The 26162-nt window shown below is 39.9% G+C and overlaps 1 long non-coding RNA gene across 1 annotated transcript; it reads left to right on the top strand.

Annotated features, from left to right (window-relative positions):
• Nucleotides 1-1341: 1341 nt before the first annotated feature.
• Nucleotides 1342-25425, top strand: LOC108430088. The gene is made up of 4 exons (XR_001858059.2): nucleotides 1342-1608; nucleotides 12048-12163; nucleotides 22769-22868; nucleotides 24601-25425. It is a non-coding gene; the product is annotated as an uncharacterized LOC108430088 (long non-coding RNA).
• Nucleotides 25426-26162: the final 737 nt, after the last annotated feature.

The following is a 26162-nucleotide window of genomic DNA, read 5'->3' as shown; positions in this document are numbered from 1 at the left end:
TTAATGCTGCATTCAAGCAGTGGAAGATGTGCACCCTGTATTACACACGCTCTATTTCCCCCCATACCTTGGGCCTTTGCTTTCATGCCACTTGGAGATGAGGGGAGCGGAATATTCCTTAAGCATCTAACACAGAGCCTCGTCATTTCAGAATCCAACCGTGAACTGAATCAATCCGAATAGCAAAAGCAATCACTGGAGCTGATTTTATGTTGTACTATCACACTTCCTCATCACTTTTCACTGAAAAGAGCTAGCTTTTACTCAGCCATTCAATTAGCATAAGGTGCCAGTAAAGGCAGGATTTTCACCTCTTGTTTTCTTCCAAATATGCAAGGTCCTGGTATGAAATTCATGATGAAACTACAGTAAGGTGGCAAAGGGCTGAAAGATTTGTCAGACCAAGAGAGATTTCGTTCTCTCTACCACAGCCATCTAAACCAAATGTTGGCTTTAGCACATGCTATTATACAGAATATCTTTCACATTCAATGGAAACTCAATTCAATGTGTAGTCGTTCTTTACACCATTAGATTGATTTTTTTTATTATTTGAATTAACACATGCCATTGTCAAGTAGACAAAAATACTGCTGAAGAAAAAGAACAGTGACATATCCCTAAAACCTCCTGAATGAAAAAAGCTTTGTATTTCCACAAGGATTTCTCGGAAAAGCACAATCTAAACTCAGTAATTCTGGGCATTAGTGTGCTTATTGGCTGATGCAGTGTAGACAAACCTGGACGTGTATTATTCAAGCTTCTTAGAGTAGTAGTGCTGATCTAGGACCACGTTTTTAAAAATGTATTTACTTGAGATGATCTTACTGACAGGAACAGATCCTAGATCTGCACTACTAGTCTGAGAAGCTCGATAAACACAGGCCCAGGCTTTTATCTGGAAAGGAAATGCAATAGCGGCTTCTGGGAAATGATATGTACAGTGAGTTTACTGCATGTACTGTGCGTGTTTATAATGTACATTTTTTTACATGTACAAAGCCTTTTAGAGACGGCAAGAACTTCAATTGTACTGATGAGAAAACACTAAGACCTCATGTGAATTTCCTCCTTTAAAATGAAACGTTTTGTTGGATTTACGCACATTACGTTACCTTTAACGTTGTTCCTCTCGAACTGAAAAAAAAATAAAAAAAGAAAGAAAAAATAAAAAAAAAGGAAGAAAGCAAAGTGAACAATTTTCTTTCTCACACATTCTTGCACACTAGTCCGCTCGCCTGCGAGGAGAGGATCCAATGGAACAAAGACAAGCCTTATCGATTTATGCGCTCTCGACCAATCGCGGCACTCTGCACGGGTCATGTGACGGCCGGTCTCCCTCTCGCCTCTTTCCCACCGCGCTCACTCAGCTAAGTGCAGGAAAGCGGCGAAGTGTCAGTGAGCGTCCAGTCGCAGCTGTGGGACGAGGAACATAGCGTTACCGGCGCCTGACGGGTCCAGCAGTCCCCACGAACTTCCCTTCTTAGTCCGAAGCGAAACGCTGCGCTAGTGTCCCCTCCTCGTCGGTTTTACTATGACCAAACGGACTTTCCAGCACGTAGTGCTTGAGGACTCGCCCTGACGACGGCGTCGCGTGCGCAAACGACGGTTAGTATTGAAATCACTTTTGTTATTTTTTCTCTTCAGACTTTGAGTGTGAAAAATGTCCTTAACCAGCTAACGCCTTCATTTAAGTATCGCTTTCACGACATTGTCCATTTTGATGGACTTGCTTGTGTGGTGTGAGTTACATTTAACAGCTAGTTTAAAACCGGAATGTGGCGGTTAAAACATGAATTATTCGCGCTAGGCTAACGTAGCGTTAGTTAACCTAACTTAACTGACTAATTAGCTATTGTAAGTTATACACGCTACCGTAGTTCTAGCTTAGTTTCTGTCTTCTTAACACCGGTCGCCCTCGCTTTGGTGTTGTAAGTTAACGTGAGCGGTATAAAACGTTTTTTTTGTGTAGAGCACCATAAACCCGCTGACCTGTGAGGAAGGTGCGGGGCTCGGTGAGGTTGGAGCTTCCAACCTTCCGGCTAACACGGCTGATTAACTGCAATTAGCCGTGCGAGCGAGGTTGAAATGCTTCGGTTTCGGGTCATTATTTTGATCATTATATTTGGAGAGTGGAACTGAAGTCTTTTCTTTTTTTTTTTAAATCTTCGTACGTTTGTTAAACGTCTAGGCGAAGGACAGTAAGTAGTGACATCTTGACCCACGTCAGCCTGAGGTTTCTTGAGCCTTTCCATCACTGCTTTTCATCTACATGCTTCTCAATGTATTATACATGTGCACTTTTCTATTCATATTTATTTTACGAGTGGGATTATGCTAAGAAAAAGGGGGAATGAAAGTTATTTATTTTCAGGATGACATGACTACCAGACTTTGACAATAGCTTTTGATGTTTGAGTCTTCAGATGTTTTTAATTAGGAACTGCTTTAAAAAAAAAGAAAAGAAAAAAAGAAGGCAGTCTTGTCCTGTTCTCTGGGGCGATGCTCTGGAAAAAGAAAAAAGCAACAGAACATAGAAAGTCACTTCAGTAGAAGATCGCCTAATCAAATTTTTATAGCGTTTTTTTTCTCTCTCTCTCTCTCTCTCTCTCTCTCTCTGCCAGTGTACTACGCCTTCTTTGTCTGCCTCCTTTGCTAACCACACCTCCCCCAAAAAGCAGCCAGCACAGACACCTGAAGGCTAGACATAATGATCAACAGAGTCCCAGTCAGTCTGGACTGCTGCCTGTTCTTTTTTTCCTCCTCCATCTCTTCTTCTTCACCCTTTTTCCCTCACTTGCTCCCTGTGTCTCTTATACTGTACAATCAAGGGGTAGCACACAATGCTTGCTGGGGCCAAGTTCACCGGTATGTTAAACCAGGGAGGATGGAGTGTCTCCCACACACAGAAGTAAACATGGACAACTGTCTACTTATGTGACGGGGGGGGGGGGGGGATTTTCCCCCTTATATGCACATGCAAACACACAACACACACACACCTTATGGAAACATGAAAGGCAACACTGTCTTCTTTCGTGTGTGAGGGAGAGATTTTTTTTTTTTTCCGTCGTGCAAATTTTAGCATGCACCTACAAAAATTGCTGAGCAGCAGTTACAGTTTCTCTTGCATGCAGTGGGACTTCCATGCAGCACAGGCTTCCGTTTGTCCTGCAGTGAAGAACATATTTGGCCGAATGCGATGTAGATTCCTCCCCAAGGCAAGTATAGAAGCGTGGCGGTTTTGAGCTTTGATCACGCCAGCTGCATTCTACTACAGCACCTCCTTTTCACTTCATCTTTAGAACACGGTTGATTTTTCAGCTCCTGCGATATTTTTTTAATTTTATGATGTTAAAGTATTTTTTAGGGTTGAGGGGAATACATAAATCAAACCTGCAAATATGGTTTATTGTATTAGATATTAACCATGTTTCATTTCTGCTATAACTTGCAGAGAAAGAGAAGGAAAGAATGTAACGTTGAGGCTTAGTGTTTGTACATGTGGCGTGACATGAAGCGTTTGGTGTAGCAGCTGAAAAAGAGGCCCTCTTTGCTCACAGTGGCAGACAATGCTCTCATAATCCCTCTCAAGGTTTTTTTTCCCCACATCTTTTGTGCTATTGGTAAAGACTACATTTATATATAAGAGGTAGTAATCTGCATAGTTGGCTAAATTATCTGTTTTTTTTATGTTTTTATTCAGTGCTCTTGTCAAATGTTTACACATGCATTTCTTCTCTAATTTAATCTAGTTTTTTGTTGTTGTTGTTTTTATTATTATTTTTTTTTTCTTCATTTTTTTCCTTTAAAATTCACATCCAGACTACTATATTTCATTGTATGCTTGAATGTGAGTGTTATGTACACTGTCTCGGTTAAGGTCTAGCCTTGTTTTCACGAGGAAGCTGAGAGTAGACATTCTGTAGTGTAATAGCACCAAGAGGACGAGAGACCCCTTTTTTCCTCTCTCTCCTCCTCTGCCATAAGCCTTTGAAGGAGTGTAATAAAAGGTTCAATAGAAGCAACAAGCTGTTTTTTTCCTCTGCTCTCGCACGTTCATTGAGGCATTCTACCTGCCAATGAATAGGAGGCCCACTGAAGTCCTGGCTCGCAGGAGGAGTGTTTATTGAGGGCTGAAGGGCCAGAGAAGTCTACAGAGTCAAACGGCCACGCACGGAGAACTGAGGTGTATTATTGGCTCAAAGCAAGCGGCTGTGGGCTAGAGCGTTCCCCAGCATCACCCCTTTATATACCAAGAGCCACCTGTTTTTTCAAAAAGGGGAAAATATCTTTTGTTTATTGTGTAGATCTCATTTGACATTCTAGGTTTCATGCATGTACAAAGTGTGTACATGCTTATTTGGAAGTTTTACATGCTACAGATAAGATATGTAAGGTGGTATTGTAAAACTTGTGTGCCTTCACAAGTTTTGAGTTTGCGTGTTCCGCTGCAGTGAACTGATTGAGCAGGAGAGAAGAAAAAAGGAAATGGCATGACCACGCCTAATAGCTGCTCCTGGAAAATTTCATTTTTTGAAAAACTATCATGGCCTACAGTGACATCCTGAGTCATCCTGGTGACCGTTTATCGTCTTCCCTGGCAAGTCCTACAACCCAGAATAACAATATGTTGATATTTTGATAAAAAATGCCAGCTAACAGTATACATCTACAGATTGAGGCGGAAAAAAAAAACCTACAAATTGTGTTTTTGTCATAACGTTTGTTTGCCAAGTTTTGGCATGGAAATTGAACGGAATGTTGCCTGACATTCATTTTCTGCTCCCTGAGAAAAAAATCTGGCTTAGATGAGGTTAATTGTTTTTGAATCTTTATCTAGCAAGAGAAAATGGCGGAACGAGAGCATAATTGAGCTGCTGGCCGTTTGAGTGGTTATGGATTAGAGAAAGAAAGCAGAGGGAGAGAGAGGGGGAGAAAGACAGAGAGAAAAGAAAGGCGAAAAGGCCCATGTTATGCATGGTCGCCGCAGGGGTTGTCTGGACCTTTCAGACAGGGAAGGAGCGCAGGCCTATTTAGTCAGTGTCCCATGTGAGCAGTGAACTTTGACCTATGCTGTGCCCCTCTTTGCTCCAGGTGCAAGTCTCTTCTCTAGCAAGTTCACCCACACACACACTCACACTCACACTCTAGAGGGCTTAGGGTAACGTGGCGTGACGACATGACGCCTTCCCACATTTCACCTCATGTGCTATTGTGGTTCTATGTAGGGGTGCATAACTGGGCAGGGAAGGGTTAAAACCATTGAAAAGGGGGCCAGCACCCACTTAATTCTCCACTTCACCCCGAGCTTGGAATTATTTGTAAGAGCAGTTTTGTGACTTAAAAAAAGAGGGGGGGGGGGGGCAAGGTAATGCATTGTTGTAATATTCATGAATGTATTAATCAGGAGGTTGTCGTGAATAATTATTGCAGTGTTTGATAGTGCCAGAGCAAACCTCCTCGGGCAGTGGTGACTGCTGCCTTATGCTATTAATGTGCTTTTAATAAAAAATGTCTGTGTGGGCCGAACTATCATGGGCAACCCAGTACTTAAGTGCTGTAAGGTTAATGAGGCAATTTACATATGTCCTGCCACCATCTGGATGCAGTGAATAACATGGGCAGTGGGATAAGGGAACATGTAGGTAACCATTTCTCTTTATGTGGTGTACATGAGAACCTTGTTCTGGCTTTTGTCCCTTTGTTAAAGGTTCACTGTGCAAGATTGCATCATGCTAATTAGTAATTGTCGTCATTGTATGTTTCAGGCTTGCCACTGTATTTTGCTTTTAAATTGTAGAGACAATACAAAATTAATTTTGTGAAAACCTGCATATTTCATTTTGCTGTTGCTTTCAATATATTATCAGTGCTTCTCTTAAAGTAGCAGTGTAGTTCAGTATGGTTCTGATCCAGTATGGATCACTCACCGCTTTAAGGAGGTTCTTTTTCTAGTGCTTCTCTATCCTGGCTTTTAACAATCAATAAGATCCATCATTGAAGGAGAAAGAATTACCTTTATGTGACTTCTGTCATTTCCTTGCTCCTGTTCAAAATTGGTCTTTTTGACCGCTTGACAATCAATAGTCAAGCAAGAGAGCAATTGACCGCTGTTTAAGAGACCTGATAAAGAATCAAAGAGAGCTTTCTGACAGCTGAAATCAGATAACAGTGGCTGGCCTGTACTTAAAGGCCTCACCTGTCTGAAGGGGGACATTAATCGGCTTGATGTCCGTCCAGCAACACCCACTCAAAACAGAGATACACTGTAAAATGGAAGATGACACGCATTGGATCCCTGCTCTTTGGCTTTTAGGAGCTGTGGATCAGTAAGGAGGTTGCAAGTAAGTGCTGTTTTGGTATAGAAGCCTGAATATGTCTTCTGACAGTGCAAGTGGATGGGTGGGATTAATTTGCTGTCACCTCCTCTTGCTGGATGAGGGCTCAATTTGCCGCGCCTTCTTTGCTTGCTATGATTTAAAATGATCTTGCTCGAATTTGACAACATGTCAGATTCAGTGCGAGTGTTTGTACCAGATTAGTGTCCTGTGCCATAAGTTGACGGCAAAAGAGGAGGACACGAGTCTAATGACACCGCAGCAGGCGCAATCCAAGATGAAAGAAATCAAATGCACAATTTTTACGAATTCTGCGTTTGTCCAGTTGGCTGGCTCTATCAAAGCAGAACAGCTGTGAGGAGACTTATTTAGTGGGGACAATCTGTGAAAGATTTTTCAGTTCTGCTGCTCAGATAGCCTTCAGCCCATCAATGTTTATCATCTCTCAAGCCTTTGTATGGAGGCATATCCAATAATGAATTTGTGGTTGCTGTATTTTGTCATAGCTAACTCTGGGTTTGTATTGGAACAGAGCTAGCTATAAGCCATGGAGGGTCTTGAAAGCGCTTCCATGCTGTCCTCATCACATGGTGTAAATCCAGGCTTCTATGTCCACAGCAGATTTTTTTTTTTTTTTTTTTTTTTTTTTTTTTTTTTTTTTAGAGTGGGATGATGTTTTTGCTTATACATTTTAGAGTTGGGACTGGAATTAAACACCCACTTGCAGCATTATCTCTGCAGTACATGTTGGAATGGTTTTGGAGACACAGCTTGCTTGACTGCTCCCCCTCAAACCCAACTTAAACCACACTCTGCTCAGCCATTCACACATGGATTTCTATTGTTTTCTAGCATCCATTTACTAACAGAAGTCTGCTTCATGTATTTATAGACCTCTTGTTAATGGAGATTTGAACATTTGAGGCAAAGCTTGTTTCTTAAGCCCATTTTGAGTCGGACATTAGTTTGACTAATTAATTAAAACGGGGTAGACAATAAAAATCCATGCTCCCAAGGGGCCACTTTATTTGGGGGACAACCTTCATGAAACCTCTCGAGTTCATGAATGGGGGTATTGGGCTGGTTAATCTCCAGAGGTTTCCATGCCCTGTTTACAACTGCATCTTAACTCCCTCTGGTCTTGCCCTGGTCACCTCCTAATTTGAATTAAATAGTCCATTTAGAAAACATTTGTGCTGAAGTAAATCTGCCTTGAGTAGGCATTGTCATGCTCCCCAACAAGCTTGTTGTGCTCTTTGTTGGCATCTGCTTGAGTGACATGACTTTACTTGGCTTATGATATCTAATTCTTTTCCGCATCTATCTGTTGAAGTGTTTATTTTTCCTTAGCAAAAGATTACTTTGTATGCAGGGGCTTTACATACTTAGTTAAGGAGCATTTATTGTACTATTGAATGTGATCCTATAAATGCTACATACATCACCATTGATTTGTATTCATGTGTTTAAAACACTACCAGGAAATGGCACACACTTTTGTTTCTGAATTGAGAAGAAAATCTAACTTCCTGTCTGAATGTTCTTGTTAAGCAGCCAAACTGAAATCAGTCGAGCACTCATGATCCTTTTTTCTGCAAAGATCCAGTAGCATGACTCAATACTACACAGCATGTGCACCTCAGCTAGTTGTGGTGTGCACAAAGTGCTCTCCTATGGTGTAAAGATAAGAAGGCCAAATTTAACTTTCACATAGAAAATGTAAGTTTGATTATGCCTACAAATGTTTTCTAGATACATACTTGAGATCACCTAGTGGAGATGCTTAAAATACCCAAACCATGTAAAGATGGCCTTGAATCTTGACCATGTATCTAAATGCTCACTAAAATTGTTTTAGACTGACAGATATTTAAGCTTTCAATCACTTTCCACTATTTCCAACTTGTTTTTTAAGCTGTTTCTTTAACTTTGTCCCCTCTAAGTTTTGTTAGTTATTCCCATTTGAAACCTGCTGTCTAGGTGCTCTTAATCAGGTTGGGCTTGCCTACGCGTCCTACATGATGCCTGTAGCCAGTCGACACATCTTTTTGATATTCTACTTGTAGAGTAGCTGAATGTACTAGGAGGAGCCAGTCTTTGCCCAGTGCTGTAAATGTGACTCTTACAGCAGTTAACACCATTATGTACTAACGGGGACAGAGGAATTAAGCCATCTTTCCCACATGCTTCCCCAGAATCCCAGGCTCAAACAGCTGCGCAATCATTGTGATGAATCAAACTGAAGTTTCCACGATAGGATACAACCTTCAGTCAAATGTCCATTCAAGCTTCACATTGATTGCATTTCTGATTGATAAAAATACATCCCAGTTGATAGAAGGCATAAATATAAATCCATCACATAGCCAGATTAGCCGACTGTATCAAGAGTGTATTGAAAATTCTATAAATAAAAAAATGCATGCAGGTCACAATTTTTCAGTATTCAAAACAGCATTTTATACTAGTACAGTGAAACAAATGTAATTATGCTCCCATAGCTCACACAGGAGCCTTTCTTATGTACCTCAGAAGTGTGAATTTCTAGCACAGAATGTTTTCTTTAATCCAGAATATTTCACCATATTGTCAAGTTGATCAAATAAAACTGTTGAAAATTAGTCAAATGGTTTTCAAGGCAGTGTATTTATAAATGCATAGATCTAAGGCCTTCTTGCAGATATTTTTTTTATTTCTCTGAGGGCGTTACACCTCTTTATATTAATATAGAATTAATTACTTCTTTATATTAAGTGGAATTTACATTTACATTTATGGCATTTGGCTGACGCTCTTATCCAGAGAGACTTACAGTTTGATCATTTTACACAGGTAGGCGAAGGTGGTGGTAGGAGTTCTTGCCCAAGGACTCTTATTGGTATAGTGTAGTGTGCCTACCCAGGTGGGGATTGAACCCCAGTCTACAGCGTAGAAGGCAGAGGTGTTACCCACTACACTAATTGGAATTGATGTAAATATAGTAGACTTGTATGAACATCTTATGTAGTTTCTAAAGGCTGAAAGAAAGGAGGGAAAAATATTTAATCACAAGACCTGTGATGTCTTCAGATGCCCACAGCAAAAGCAATCATGCTTTTCAGTCATGCTTTTTGAAATTCAGAATTTTAGAAAACCTAATCTGCAATTATGGATGCATGATAATGCAGGAATCATTTGCAGATATTGCTCCATAATATGAATCCAGGTAGATTTAGTCCCAGTTTCAGCACTTTATAAATTTATGTAAGTTTGTTTTGGCATCAGCAGAAACATACATGAAAAGTATCAGATATCGCCACAGGCCCAACTTGTCAACTTATTTCATCCCATTTCGGTGTACCCACATCCTTGATATCGTCTTCACTATTAGATGGTAGCTTCACATCAAAGTTCTAATCAAAACTAAATGTCTTGGTACTATTCTAAATTGCTTGTTCTGTTCAAAATTTACTTGCGATCTAAAGATGTCGCTCATTTTTGTAATTCTGGCTAGAATATTTTAAAATTGTCAGAAATCAATTCTGATTTCCATGCTAAAGTACAGCACAGATGAAAAATCATATGTAAATAACAACAGCCACAAAAAGATGTTTTTTGTAATCTTGTTTTTAAATCACCAGTAAGTAGGAAATATTTGTGGCTGTGATTCATTAACCTGCTGAATTGTACTAGTTACCCCTAATTGAGTTCTAAGGGCAACATCAAACTGTGGAACACAGAAGGAAACGTGCTTCCAGCTTGGTAAAGGCACTTGGAAGTACCAGTGTTTTTGAACACATCTGGGGCCAAGATTGTAATGTCTGTTTAAAATCCAACGATTACTTATTTCTTTTTCCGTCCTTTTTCAAAATTGGTATGTATATATGAGGAGGAAAATTAAAGGCGAGCATGTGGTTTGTAATCGGAATAGTTCAGTCTTTTTAAATGTTTTCATTGACTAAAATATAGTTGTTCCAGCTTTGTAGAAATGGTGCTTTGAAATAATTTTTTAGTATAACACCTCCAGCTGGCCAAATGGCAAAAATACATGGTAGTACTTGAAGATATTTTTTCTAATCATATTACACATCACATTTACTTTTTTATAGCTTTGTTAACAGACTGAAATATACAAATTAGCAACACAGCAGAAATATTTTAACATGTGCAAAAATAAACTAACAATCAAACAAATGATCAAAATAAATTTCCAGACATCCATTCAGCTACTTGCTAATTAGCAGTTTTAATTAATTAATAAATAAATAATCATTTTCACACTGTGTGTATGTATGTATATATGTATGTATATGTATATATGTATGTATATGTATGTGTAATCTCGATAATTGCTCAAACTGTCCTTTTTAAATGTGTTCTAGAAGTATTGATGATACCAATGTAATCTGGAAAGTGTACTGTGGCATATTTTATCATAATTATGATAAGTGAATATTTCTTGTGTATCATACCTAAATATCTTGCCCACCTTGTTTCTACCATCGGCTGGCCCCTTTTTTGGAGCCCCCTCTGGTATTGCTGAGTTGACAGAAAAGTGAAGGAATAGTAGATCCTGGAAATTGAGCCCGTGACCCTCTCTTTCTCTTTGTCTCTCCTTCTCCCTCCTTCTGTCTCTCCCTCTGTTTCAATCTCTTTCTTCCTCTTCTCTCTTCCTTCCTAGCCTGTCCAGGCATGCCTCTCAGCCGGGCGGAGGGTGGAGGCTGGAGGCTGGGGGGGTGGGGTACAGAGGGGCCGGCTAGGGGTGAACAAAGGAGCACTGTCACTGCTTTTCAGGCCTTCTGAGCTGCGTGGGGTGGATGGGGTGGGGGGGCTGGGCTGCTGAGAGCAGCGGACGGGAAGGGGGTGGCAAGAATGGCAATTAAATATGGAAGAGGCACCATAGTGAGCAATACAGAGCAGCATAAGCAGCGAGTGTTCACATATCCAGTGAGCCTTACTTCTGTCTCCCTCTGCAGCGCTTCTGGAAGCTCTCTGTTTGCTGTTCACTGTGCAATATTTGTTTAACCCTCTCCCTTTATCTATGCAGCTGTTCCCTAAAAAAAAGAGTGAGTGAGAGCGACCGGGTAATGAAAGGAACCCAGCTGCTAGCAATTTCATGAGCGTCTATTGCTGCTAAAGAGCTTGAGTTGAAGTTACCTCTTCAGTCACTGTGACATACCTTACTGCCTAGCAATATTATAAAATAAAGGTGATGTTATTGTGATTAAATCACGGTATGAATGTTGTCAGTACTTGTAGAACATTGAACAACTGCAAGTATCATAAAACAGATTTCACCCTTTTATAGAAGAGTGTAATCATTGATTTGTGTGTAGTGACTACATTTTAATTGTTTGACTTTTACATAAGGTTACTTCTTAAATAGTTATTTTTCGAATGTAGAATTTAAAAAATCATAGCTTGCAAATGCCTTCAAATAGACAAATGTTTGGTTTGGCTGAAATTCTACTTTTGGGGAAAAGAATACAGCCTGCTCTGATGTGGTACTCTCCTGGTGGTAGTTGGGGAGAAATGAGTGACCCATATTATGATGTTTTCCCTCTTTGGGAATCTTGATTGTGCCCCTGCAGCCTTTTTGCATCTTGTTATATATGTTGTTTTCAGTGGATTGTGGGTCTCTCTTTGCCTCAGACACCTCTGTCAGTCAAAGGGGTTTTCTTATCATTTTTCCATTCTCTCCCTCCTTTCTGTATTACAAATGTTCAGGAGCCAGAAAGAGCAGAAGAGGGAAATAAGGGCAAAGATGCTGCTCCTGAAGTCATTCTGAGGTCTGTTCTTTTGACACAGTGTGGTGCAGCTAAGTAGAAGAGCCTGTGATAAAGGTAAGTGGCATTCTGGTATTTAGTTGGTATGCATGTGCTATGTAAGTGATGTTTTTTTTTGTATTTGCATGACCTTCCTCCACCTGTGTATGAGTGTGTATGCATGCTGTCTTTGAGTTTGTTACAGTGTGTAGAAATGGAGATTAAGGGAGTATGTTTATGAGAGTGAGATTTTACTATTGGATACAAGAGCAAACTACTTGCCCTACCTCCCAAAGTATCTGCTCCTACTGTAGCTGTTATCCCACCATATTTCTTGCTAGATTTCCAAGCCTGCTTTTTATGTACTGCAGTTGCCTGGTCACCATGCAGAAAAAGTGCTGAGAGTACTGTACATCATTTAACAAAAAGGAATAAAAAGTAAGCTTTTTTTTTTTTTTTTTTTTTTTTTTTAATTTTAAGTTTCGATTTTAAAGACAATCCCTTAAACAATGATCTGGAGAAACAATGTGTGTCGTGATGCAAGTGTAGCTGTGAACTGAGCTGAAGAATCACCTCATAAGCATCTACAGTTGTAACTCTATTGCATTTAATGTTTTCAAACCAAGCCAAAAATTTGCTCCATTCATACATTTAGTGCTTAAACTGTATCAGTAAGCTTTTGTTTTCAGTTAGAAGTGTTGTATTATGCTGCCACTTAGTATTCCCAAGATGAACTCTCAACCACTTAGACTAAGAGCATTCTTTATCTGCACTAAAAGCGCAAGTAAATCATCTCTGCTCTGTCAAGTGGCCAGACAGACTGGGGCTGCCGGATTATAGGTAACATGGACATAAAAAGGCCGGAAGGCTATAATTTCTCCTTCCCCCACCATTCTGTTGTAAAAGTCAGAGCAGAACACATGGGGAGGCCAGTTAAAGATACTTATGCTGAAGATTCACCTTTTTTTTTCCTCATGGCTGTCTGCTCCACTGCCTCCAGAATAAAGATCACACCACTTTATTTTTTCTTCATCATCCTCTACCCCTTTAGATTTTTCCCCTCCAGAGCTTTGCTGACTGTTCAAAAGCTACTTTGATTCCCACGAGTGACGACCCCTCAAGCTGTTGTCTTCCTGTGTGTCATTCACACACTTGTTCGACTCTCTCTCACACACATGGCTTGTCCTCTCCTGCTGGGTTAACAACATACCTACAGCCTTTGACTTCTGTCGCATGCCAGGTGAATCCAGCCTCAAACCAACAAAGAGCTTTTCTTTTAATAGCTGGCCTGGAAGGAGGGGGGCTGATCTGGCTGAAAGCACTAATTGAGGATGTTAAAGCTCTACTGTTATACTGTAGGCAAACCTCAGTAAGCTTTTCTTTCATTCCTCTCCTTTTAAAGGACTCACTTAAAACCCATCCTTTTTTTGGTGAAGTAAACCCTATCATGGCTCCTTGGTGATGTGGAGAAACCCAGAGCTCCACTCGCTCCTTTCTACAAGTTCGACAGATTTGCCACTGATGTCCTAACCGCTTCGGAAGGGGTTTCCCCAACATCTTCATAGACAAATGCAGCATAATGAAGGCTGTGTGAGGCCATTCTATTAATTAATTTGCTGGAGATTAATATTAGGGGTTAAATATTATGTTGCAGGCAGATGATGGATGAGAGAGATTTTTTTTTTCCTGATTAAATTATATATAACCTTATATATCTGATTTTATTTATTGACCCACCTATATACTTGCCTACAAGGTGTGTTTATGATTTTAATAACTGGATAATGACTAATTGACAAAGTATGCATTTATTATATATATTTATAAGGCATATTGGGAAGAACCCCCATCTTTAATATTATAAAGAACTTTTGCTTTGTAATCCGTTGTAATCATAGTGATAGTAAAGGCTGAACTCCTTTGCGTCTTGACTGCCTCAGGAAGAACCATAACAACTACAGGCACAACAACAGAGGAAGATTACTGATTTGTCTCTTGCCTGACTGCTAAGATCAGCTGAGCCAGTCAGTTCATTGATATCTGGGAGAAGAACAAGAGATAATTAATAATGCACGTTATAAAAATGTATTGAGTTTGAAATAGAGATTTTAGAGAATCTCAGGTGACATTATACCAACCACGTTCATGAATTACTTTGAATTCAGTGATAAGTGGTCATTTGTTCGGGAACACAATGCTGTTCTATACTTTTCCCCTTTGCTTTCTCTTAATGTGCTGAACCTTCCAAAGGACTGAGAGCTCTTCAGAGAGCCCGCAGGGACAAAAGAGTCTTTTCTTATTGCTGTTTGTTGATAAAAAGTACTGGAAAGCCTCCTGGAAGCACTTCCCCTCTGCAAGAATCGTAGGGACCAGAAAATTAGTGCAAGACTCACTCACTCACTCACTCACTCACTCACTCACTCACTCACTCACTCACTCACTCTCTCACTCTCTCACTCTCTCACTCACTCTCTCACTCACTCTCTCACTCACTCACTCACTCACTCACTCACTCACTCACTCACTCACTCACTCACTCTCTCACTCACTCTCTCACTCTCTCACTCTCTCACTCACTCACTCACTCACTCACTCACTCACTCACTCACTCACTCACTCACTCACTCACTCACTCTCTCTCTCTCTCTCTCTCTCTCTCTCTCTCTCTCTCTCTCTCTCTCTCTCTCTCTCTCTCTCTCTCTCTCTCTCTCTCTCTCTCTCTCTCTCTCTCTCTCTCACTCTCTCACTCTCTCTCTCACTCTCTCTCTCACTCTCTCTCTCTCACTCTCGCTAATAGATCACCATAGAGCCGGGTTTGAACGAATTAAATAAGCCTCTGACAAGGGTCAAGGTAGATAGTCAAAACAAGCAAAGAATCCAGGAACGACAATATCAGCAACACAATACTAGATTAGTCAGTCTTGCACAGTAATTTGTTTAAAGGAATAAATGGCCTAGGACGTTTACCTCATAACCCTGTCAACCATGGAAGCAGAGGATTCATTTACCATACTGTTTGCTTGGTATATTCACAACCATTGACTCTTCCGTGAGAATGTATTTTGGTTCCGTCAACCCTTGTTTGTCTGCGAGCCAAGAGCCGCTTGCATAGGTTCAGGGTCATTACTTTCCCTGTGTATGACAAGTGGTGCTTGATAGCATCTGTGTTTAGCTACAATAGGAAAAGATTAATACCTCAAATGCAGAGTTTGCATATTGTGTGGGAGTTGCGCTCTTCGTTTTTTTTTTGCGGTCGTACCATTTACTGTTGTTGGTCTTACTGTTGAGTGAGCTTAATTTAATGGGGACATTGAACATTTAAAATGAAAACAATTTGTTTAGTTAAGCTTAGAGTCAAACCTTTTGATGCAGTGGATAAGTCGTTAAAGTAAAAAGGAAGACTGTGTTCTGCTGTCCCACTTTTTGTCTCCTGTTTCGTGACTGTCCGTGATATTGTCATTGTAAATTACAGACTTCCCTCAGTGCTTGCTGGTTCAGGCGACAGTCTTTTATTACAGTGTCTGTGACTTTATTATGCCCTTTCATCTTGTTGCCTACCTCTGTACGTTTCTGTGTAATGCCATACCTTTCTGCCTGTAAGCTCAGTTTAGTTGTTGTGGGCTCAGTTTAGTTGGCTTTGACAGAGCATTTAGCTCCACTTATAGATTAACTACCTCTGCTGTGAACGTCTGTTGCATGACATTTAGATCTTGCTGTACATCCTGTTCTTTAAGGGTATACCTGCTCTGAATCTGACTCTCTGATTTCTCTGAGTCTTTATTATGTATCTATTTTGCTTTTTGGCAAGAACATGGCTGTAATTTAATCTCAGGGAATGTAATTGTAATACTAACAGTCTATTTTTGATAGAGGGAGGAATCCCTGACAAGTGTAATGGCCGGGTTCATCTGTGGTGTGTTTTGTTCTAAGTATAAAGCCTAAAAAGAGTAGTGTGGAGCACGGAAGGGAGCTGCTGTTATTTTTGAGCTGTTTCAAGCCGATCGCACACCCAGAGGATGGAGACAATTAAAACATCTAAGGCCTTGTTTAGACGTCTGATCTGGGTGGTCTAGAGCCGGGAAGACAAGTCTCGACTGGCTAATGCCACGCCAAATGCTACCCAAAGCACATCAGACTGTTAGGATGCATGTAGGGACTGCAGTTATCACTAAGCTTTTGGCAGGTAATGTTGGGTGTCGAACCTTTGTGAAGTAAGACAAGCATATTTGAAATCAGTTATGTATGTATGTTTTTCCCTAAGTTGATCTGTTTTGTCAGTCATTTGGGATAAGATCTATATTTTGTCAACCATTTAGCTAGTTTTATTCAGTGTTTAAAATGTACATTTTAGTCAGTCCTATACAGTAAAATTATTTACTGACAGAGTTATTATGTGCGGGTGGTCCCATTTAGCTCTCTGGCATGCACATATATTTGAGTGTGAAAAAGTGAATCAGGAAGCATGCGTGAAGTCTCCAAATTAAATGTGCCCACCAATGTTTCACGGGCTGTGTGGTGCTGTTAGTACAAAATTACGGCAAAAGAATGCATGCAGCAAGATGCTTCCATACGTTTTATTTTAACTGTATTTATTTACTTTTATTTAATTGTTTCTTAAACAATTAGTTATTAAGGTTTACTATATTTTATTTGTTTAGTTAGTTAATTCAAGATAGTAGTACCTTGCATTTTGAGGTAAGGAATAATGTAACTGTTTGATATTATGTTTTCATTTGAAATTGACCTGGATTCATTCTTGGGTAATTCCTGCCCTGCTCTTTCTGCTGTGTCTATTTGATCATTTCAGTAACTGAATCTGCAATTTAGAGCATGAAATCATGTGAAAACCATTGTGCAGCCATATTGCTGCTGTGTGATGATTGGTTAAACTTGGTAAAAATTCCTAACCATATCCTTAGTGAAATTGCTCCTAGTATTTGCACTCATTGCAAATCATTACATTTCTCATTTTGGCAAAGGGATACAAAACGTGAAAGCAGTGCTCTTTACGGTGCAGTGATCATATGCCTTGCATTTCTGGACATAGTGTATCTTGTAGCTCACATTCACAAAATGTTGTATCAAACAAAATTTTTGACATAACACAGCAACACATTGTTACATTATTAGCCATGTAATGGAAGAGAAAATGCTATTCTCTCTTTTTTCCATCATTCATTTAGCAGTCACCAATAGTCTTTAGAGTTCACTGATGGAAATGCACTGAATTCATTCCAAATAGGCCTGAACCCTCCTTCACGCAGCAGTTCTGTAGTCTTTGTGATTGTCTGGGTGTTCTCTGGAGAGCTTGACTGTAGGAGATGAAACTGGATAGTGCAGTGTTGGACCTGTGAGAGTTGACATTGTCTGCTGCCAGTCCAGGAATGTAGCAGTGCAGTGCAGGACTTTGGGTGGCGGGGGGGTTCCCTGTCTGGCTCAGTCAGCTGCATCAGGCCATACTATCTGTGTGTGACTAGCACCCTCTGGCACCAGAATAGACACTCTAATGTTGGACTAAGCAGTGTCACAGTAAGTTTTTCAAAGAAGGGAACAGTTCAGTTTAGTTAATCACTTTGCCTTGAAGCAAGAGTTTTTGGGAGTGTTTAAAATGCAAGCTTTAATTAGAGACTTTTCAACTTGGTCAACTGCATAAGTGCTTTGATGAAGGTGGAGCATGTCTATACAGCCACATTCTACACACAGTGTGGGATCTTTTTCAGTGGACCATTTTTAAACCGTCATACACACATGCTCAAAAGGAGGATATTCTAGAGTGTTCTGAATGAAGCAAAAGTATGGTTACCAGACAAGCATTCTGTGGTTACAGTATTCTTCTCGCTCTTGTACCTGCTTTATCCTGCCACAGAATTTGTTTGCCATAGTAAGTGCAGAAATTTTGCAGCTACTTTCTAAAGAGTAGAGAAGAGCACTGTGTCTCTACCACAGCAGCCACTTGCAGAAAAAGAAATAATCTTAATTGTTTCCTGATGTTTTTGAGGCGTCTCACAAACTGATCTAGGACCAGCCTTCCATAAGGCAACTTGGAAGGACCAACGTTTAATGTTTTTAAATATTCAGTATGTAGATTCAGAGATTCCATCTAGCCAAAATTAAGAATTTGTGGGCAAAATAAGAGAAATATGTTTTACCTATACCCTTTGTATTTGTGATTGGCAAATGTGCTTCAGGAGTAAAGTCCGGCCATGTGTTGAAAATAGCATAAAAAGTTTGCATTAATAAGAGTTGCCATTGTGGTCCCACCAAGGTCCCCTTGCTGAGCTGGCCAAGCCTGATGTAATCCAGTCTGGCTTATGTCATTAGGTAGTGTTTAACTACTGCATTGATACCCTCTTGGTGTAATGTCAGCTTCTTTAATACCTTATGTTATCTACAACTTTATAGAGTGATACTACAAAACAAATCAGCCAAAAAACATTAGCCAGCATAACTGCATCAACGACAGCAGGAGGAATAGCTCAGCGGGAGGACCACCATGGTCATAGTGGTTAAAGTTAACGTTCTGCGGCAGATAATCTGATCTGTGTACTTAGTTCAGTGTTTGATCAAACAAGTTTATTAAATGGGGAAAAAAGAATGCAAACAAATCACCAAGACAAGTGACCACAGGGTTTGCACTTATTGTGTCCGAAATGTGAAATGTTGTGGCTACCCCTCTCTGGATATGACAAAAAGGTCTGATGGTGCCTGTGTTAAAGTTCAGCTGTGATGATGATAATTGAAAAATATTGCACACACATTCACATACAAAGGTCAGCAAAACATTTGGAGAAAAACTTCAAAAAGCAATAATTAAATAATTTGTTTCTGTTTACATTTTGATAGACATGGGTGCATATTTGAAAACAAATTATTGATTCGTTTTATTAAATGTAGAAATGTTCAGTCTGTCGCGCTGTCTTTGCTTGTCTGGTCAGGTGTTGCACAAGGTGCCAGTTAGTTTTCTTGAAACCAAATTATGTTGTCAGAGCATAATTAGTAATTGGTTTCAAACCTAAAGTTGTTTAAAGCTTCATAGACCTGGAGTAGAATAGCAGACATTGTGACAAGTCTGACAATAGCAGCCACTGTGACATTGTCTCTGAAGGGTATGTGTATGCTTTATAATGTGAAAAGGAACAGCAGTTCTCTCTCTCTCTCTCTCTCTCTCTCTCTCTCTCTCTCTCTCTCTCTCTCTCTCTCTCTCTCTCTCTCTTTCTCTTTCTCTTTTTTTTTTTTTTTTTTTTTTTTTTTTTTTTTTTTTTTTTTTTTTCTGCCCATCCCCCTCCAGAAATGGAGGTGTCATTCATTCTTTCTTTTTTTATTTATTTCTTTTTCAAACTGTGCTGTCTCATCACGAGACACACATTCACTGTGTAGCCAGGGAACTGGGAACTGTTGTCCTGCCAGGTATGTGCATGTGTGAAAACTGAGAAATGGGCATAGTTCTCCCCATGATATCCTCCCATGCTGTATATTGAACACAATTCATGTTTACTTGAGTTTGATCGGCTATTTTGGTCATATTACCCAAATGTATAACTGTTGTACGGTCAGACAGTCAATCATAAGAGGCATTGGGATGTTTCCAATAACCTTTAATGTTAATGATGCCCAGTTTGATTTCCGTAATGAGACCCAACATTTTTTCCTAAATCCTGAAGGTGTAATAAGTCATTCTGTTGCTCACTGAATGGATGTTAAGTTGGGTGCAGACTGTCTGAACGTTTGAAGGCTACAATTTAGTACTCTCAGGGACCTTTGATGGGTATTCGATATTCCCTTTGCAATTACCATAAACTGCAAACTTCATGCCCTAAAACATATGGCCTATGCATTAGACAACAATTGGCCTGATCACACAATGGAAAGCGATCCTGCTTTGCCCTACAACAACAGCCCTGCTGAACTGGCAGGATTAGAGCATGCCTGCCCCAGCCGGGGGTTGCCATGGGAAAAAACCTCCTTTCGCCTGGGCGCAAGGTCTGGTTCTCATTTAGCCTGCTTTTCAGGGATCTTTTGTTTTATGTGCTTACACTATCAATGTTAGGCCCATTAATTCACATCTGCAATTATAATGTCCAATTAGAGAGTGTCTGCCTGGCTCGCATGCTCAAAACCGTAGTGGAGCTTGGGTAATGGTGTCGTTTCAGCCTGAAATGGGCCATCGTCTCAAACGGTTTGTGTTACTTTTGTGATTGCCTACCCGCTGACTGCGGTGTTCCTTCAGTGAGATGTAGAAGTGCATCACTCCATGGGGGCTCAAGGAAAAGAGGAATGGGACAGAGCAGTGAGGAGACTCTGTGGTAGAAGCTATTCATGCAAGAGTAATGGCTGCTATGTAGTGATGTCTATTTGCTTTAATCATATACGCACTTTCATTTACGTAACACAAATGAACGATATACCAGCTGCCAATATACTGCTCACTGGGTAAATGCTATGTTTGACTTGATATTGCAATACTACTCAATAATCACAGTTAGTTAATTGATGCTATTCCTGGAAATCTGCCTTCATTTCAGTTTCCTCAAGTAAACAGCATAGTTAATAAGCATAGAGTGTGTGTGTGTGTGTGTGTGTGTGTGTGTGTGTGTGTGTGTGTGTGTGTTAAATTCTTTTCCAGTTTGTTAGTGTCAGCCACCATCATACCAATATGTATGGTTATCTGGTTATCTGCTTGGCATGCACATGCTAGGTTGTAACCTATGCAGTGCTGAAGCAAGGTAAGTAGAAACTTCTGTGGTTATGGATGAACATGATTCTCTCATTTAACCCCCAGCAATAAATAACTCAGAAAAATAAATTAATGTGTGAATAACAAATAATGAGGCGTGCTATTTTTCACGTGGCTATTCGCCTCCCTGCTTTCTGTGCATGACCCCGCTCATTCGGGGGTAATATAAATACAACGGCTATAGGAGTGAGCTGTGAGAGTTGCACACTTTGGAGCTTATCCATTAAATCTGTGTAGTTAATCTTCACTGAGAGGAAAGACACTCACAATCTCATGGGTGTTTATTTGCATACCATACATAGCAGCAGCATGGCATTGAATGGCTCTGATTTAGCACGTCACCAAGGTTGCTTTGTGTTGCTAATGTATATTCCCATTGCTTATATGTAATCTTAAATGAGAAGCAAGAGAATTGACAGTGGTTTGGAGTTTACCCGATCACTTTGTGGCCATTGTAGTGATGCATTGATTGTATTGATTATACTTGATATAATTTAAAATATAATTTACACTATTCTTGAGAGGTACATGCAGAAATATAATAAATAAATACAATAAAAACACAAAAAAAGTTTTTGTTACTTTGCTTATTGCTAATGTTTTTTTCCCTATGATTTTTCTTACTGTCACAGAAATAAGTAAATAAGTTTGTGGCTGCGTATGTGTATGACTGTGTGACCACTACTGAAAACATTGGTGGTCTGTTTTTAGCATTGCTTTCAAATTTAATGCAAAATATTAATTAGAAATTATATTATTAGCACAACAATTTGAGTGAAAAGTAAAATCTTTCAAATATTTATACAAATTTCAGAATTTCTTTGTATTTGCCATGTTCCATTTTTTTTGCTTTAATGACTGTGCACTCAAACTGGCTTTGCAAGGTTGTGCAAAAGCCTGATTAGTAGATTTATTCCATAAATTATACCTAAACTTCATTGTTTAGATAAGACGAAAAAAATCCAACTTTTGCACAAAGGCTTTAATATTGTCATTTTTTTTTTGCACGGTTTGTTTTTGAAGTGCAAATTTTGAATATTTTTCATTTTACTTGTTAGAACTTTTTTTCCCAGTTCATACTCAACAGTGGACATGTAAGAAAAATGGATATCAATGACCAGTAAAATAAAAGCAACAGCAAAGTGAATAGCTACAAAGAAGGTGTGGTGGTGTGAGAACAAGAGGGAGATAATCATGCAGGAGTTGAAGCGTGCGTGTGTGTGTGTGTGTGTGTTGGTGCCTAATAGTGCTTAGTAATAGATGTAAAACAAAAATGTCCTCTATACGAGCTGCCATCGCTAAAGAAGTGTGATGATTTGTCCTGAATGCTGTTCTGGTCTGTCAGTTTGCATTCTTCACTCTGAAAGCCCTGCAGTCTACCTACTGGTCAACACGTTAGCTGGACTGTCCATGCACTGACACAAAAAATGTGATGTTCAAAACTTACTCAGCCATACAGCATGGCTGCTTCATGGCCTCTTTAGGATATAGAGAGTTGTGTGCATTGCTTAGGAAATTGTTGGCTGGTGAAGACCGGAGCAGAGGTTATTGTCTCACTGAATGTGAGGAAACTGTATTTTTCTCTATCACTGAAGGATGCAATTAGACTGGTGGGTGTGTGTGACTGTGTGTGTGTCCTCCCTTCTCGTCCTCATAGAAACCTCTAGTGTGAGGATCTTACAGACCCAATTACTGTAATCACAAGATCAAAGAGCGGGTGTTGCAGAGAAGAGGGCATCAGTTGAGTCAAAGGGACGTACGTGTGTGTGTGTGTGTGTGTGTGTGTGTGTGTGTGTGTGTGTGTGTGTGTGTGTGTGTGTGTGTGTGTGTGTGTGTGTGTGAGAGAGAGTGGGGGGGGGTGGTGGGATGAGTAGGGTGTATACTATTCAGTTTCATGCGTAGATTAATTCTAACCCCTTTCTCTGCTTTCTGTGTGTGTGTGTTTTCAGAGCCATTGCAGTATGAAAAGATGTCTCCACTGCTATACTTCGACAAGGGTGGTACGGCTAATTCCTGTAGGACATCAAACCTGGACCTGAAGAGAAACAGGTAAACTCTACCTTATAGAGAAGCAGTAAAACCGCTCAGCACAAAGAACCTGGTGAACTGCTGCTTTTCTTCAGCAGCTTTGTGATGAGTGGATTTAATTCTTTCACTCTTCTCTTGTAATGCAGAATTGTTTGTAATTGTTAACTTGCTGTTCTTAGCGCTGGGCGATGCATCATTTATACTGTAATGAATTCAGTACATATGGAAAAATCAAATTTGAAACAATATATCAAAATTTAATGCTGTATCATCGATATGCCCCCATGGCTACTTTTTTGGAAACCACTGTCTGTGATCAGTACTACGCATCTACTACTCTCATTCTATTAAAGTAGGCAGGAAGGGGAGGGACTGATGCATGCAACCAAATTTGAGTAACAAGGCTTTGTATAAATCAGTTACTTTCTTCAGTTTTTTTTTTTTTTTTTTTGTTAAAAGAAAGGCTTTGAAGCTATATTTGAGAGCTTTTATTCATTAAAGCCAAATTAATCAGTGTAGTATATAAGTAGGCCTCTGTGGAGAAACTTAAATCAAATTGAAAATGGTATTGAACCTTTTTATACCCCTAGTATGCATGTGTGAAAGATATATTAAATTATATGCTAAAATATACAACAAATATTAGCATATGCACATATTCAGGCTCTCATTATTCTTGCTGTATTGTAAAATGTAATATAGTGGGGCACTACCGTAAGGATTTTGTTCATCGTTACACCTCTAATCTATACCAGCATTAGTATCAAACGACAACGGTGATTTTTAGTTTTAGTGCTGTTATGATACATGACAAAACCTTAATAGCAGTGAATGTCATTTGCTGCATGTGCCAGATTGTTTTGAAGGGACGTTTCAAAATGCATAACATTTTTTTTCTTTTCTGGAAATCTGGTTTCTATTTGGTTTACAATACAGCGTAAGGTTCCATTTGGTGTCAATTTAAGAAAACAAAACAGAACAAACAGTCCAATCAAAACAAGTTACAGTTTTTCAGGTTGGCAAAGGCATTCTTGTAGCAGAGAGCAACAGCATGCAGGAAGCATGGGTTCATTAACCTTATTAATGCAGACTGAACTAGCACCAAATACTGTGATTGAATTTTATCAGTACCGCTCAGCACTAACCCCTCAGTTGTTTTTCCCATGTGCCGCCATGTACAGAGATTTTAACATGTTTTTCGCATAGCAGCATATGTAGTAATTATAAAAATATGCAGTGTTCAATTTTGTCCAAACCACTGGTATGTTGGAAATGTAGACATGTACCTCTTTGTGAAATATAGATTCTTTCTCTCACCAAACCCCCCCCACCCCCCCTCGCCTCTTACTCCCAGTCTCCCCCTCCCTGCAGCACAGTGAATGCTGTCACTTGGATTAAGGCCAGATCTCTAGATCTTCGGCCAACTCTCTAGCTCTGAGCCACAAATACATAGTCCACTGGATGCCATCTCTCCAGCACCTTTGTGTGTGTGCGTGCGTTCATGTGTCAGTAATCTATGTTTAATGTGTCCTGACATGAAGAGAGTGTGCATTTGACTGGATGACAGCCCTTTACATAGCTAGTACAAGGTGGTGGCTTTTTCTTTATGATTTCCATCTAAAGTTTTATAAAGCTTTAAAACAAAAATGTTTGGAATGGCTTTAGAAAATAGTTTTTCTACTCTTATTACTAGCAGAAATAAGACGTACTAATAAAGCTTAACCACTGTTGAATAGGTGACTTTTCCTTCCAGCAGAGACATAAAGGATGCTTTTTACCACCTGACCACATCATCTCTGCTGTGGCCCTGGAGTGGACTGTCATGTTGCTTCACCATCAGGTCCTCGTTTGCCTCGGTGAACATTCAACGCTGTCGGTGAGTTTGAGCTAAATTGAAAAAACCATCGACCGTTGATTGTACCTCGTGGCCAAGCCCTGACGAGCCAGTTCACCCGCACATGCGCACGCTGAGCCGCAGAACGGCCTGAAACACTGCGGCTCCTGCGGCATTGCCATCATGCTCAAACGACTTCAGAGAACTTCTGGCTCGAAGAACTTCAGCAAAGGTCACAATCAACATTCATTGCTGTCGGTGGGTTGGACTGTGAGGAAAAGCTCACTGAACAATGAATGCAACTGTGTCCCAGTCTTCTTCTTCTCGGCTGCATTGGAGGCGAATGTTAACCAGCAGTGCTGATTGTGCATGTTTATTACTCTCATAGTTTGTGTTTCCTCATAATGTACATAACCTGCATAGACTACATCTTCATCAGGTACAGAAAATCAGAGACTTGCATTATCGGTAAAAATGAGAATAAAGCTCACTGGGGAACGCCTCCTTTTCCTTTGTGTTTTAACGATGTGTTAATCAGAGGAAGGTCTCATTTTCCTTTGTGTTTTAATGATGTTTTAATGAGGTCAGGATTTTTTTCTAGCTCACTGTCTCATTTTGTTGCATAATTACTTTTGAGGTGCTTTACCTCGGACTCAAACTAAATGTATTTATTGCTTTAAAATATGTGCTGCTTGTTTGTAGGTGCTATGCTTTGTCCTTAGAATAAAGATCTATTCATATGTGTGTGTGTGTGTGTGTGTGTGTGTGTGTGTGTGTGTGTGAGAATGAATATGAATGAAATGTATAATTTCAAGTCTGTTGGCTTCTTTTCTGTGTTTTCCATTTACATCCAAAAAACAACACTTCGCTTCACTAATCCTTTTCATGTAAAATATATTGCAAAGAAGCAGGTTTGATTTTTTTTTTTTTTTCTTCCCCCTGCCATTCTTAAAGCTCAGGTTCACCAGCAAAATATAAAAATACAAAGTATAGATTTGATCTGAATGACTCACTGTATTTAATTCGAATTATGCACTGGGTTCCGTTGGCCTGCATGTCCACCCCCAATAAATTCACTTGCGGGATGCATCACATTGAAGCTAAATTGAGCGGATCATTGAGAGATCAGAAGAGGGATATGCCTGAGTATTTAGCAGCTGCATCTTAATTAGAGGCTAACGGTTTTACTGTCCATTTCTAGGCCAATCCAAGATTATGACTCATCGCTGGTAGTTTATGAAAAATTAATCCAAATTAAATTGGTCAAGTAGCTGAAGTGGCTTATCGTATCAGTGTGGGTGAGAACCCAGAGGCACCTCAGTGACAGCGCTGACAGAGATTGACTCTTCGTCATCTGAGGGAATTGCCAGTCAATCCATGGGATTAATTAACATCAGATTACAGTTTAATCTAAAACCTGCCATGGCTGCCTTCTTTAATGGTGTGCAGCTTTGTGTTGGTGGTACGGGTGTTGGTTTGCA

This window comes from Pygocentrus nattereri, chromosome 15 (genome assembly GCF_015220715.1).
Source record: "Pygocentrus nattereri isolate fPygNat1 chromosome 15, fPygNat1.pri, whole genome shotgun sequence".
In the NCBI taxonomy this organism is placed as follows: Eukaryota; Metazoa; Chordata; class Actinopteri; order Characiformes; family Serrasalmidae; genus Pygocentrus; species Pygocentrus nattereri.
The sequence above is the reverse complement of the archived record's forward strand: the minus strand, read 5'-3'. Positions and strand labels throughout refer to the sequence as shown.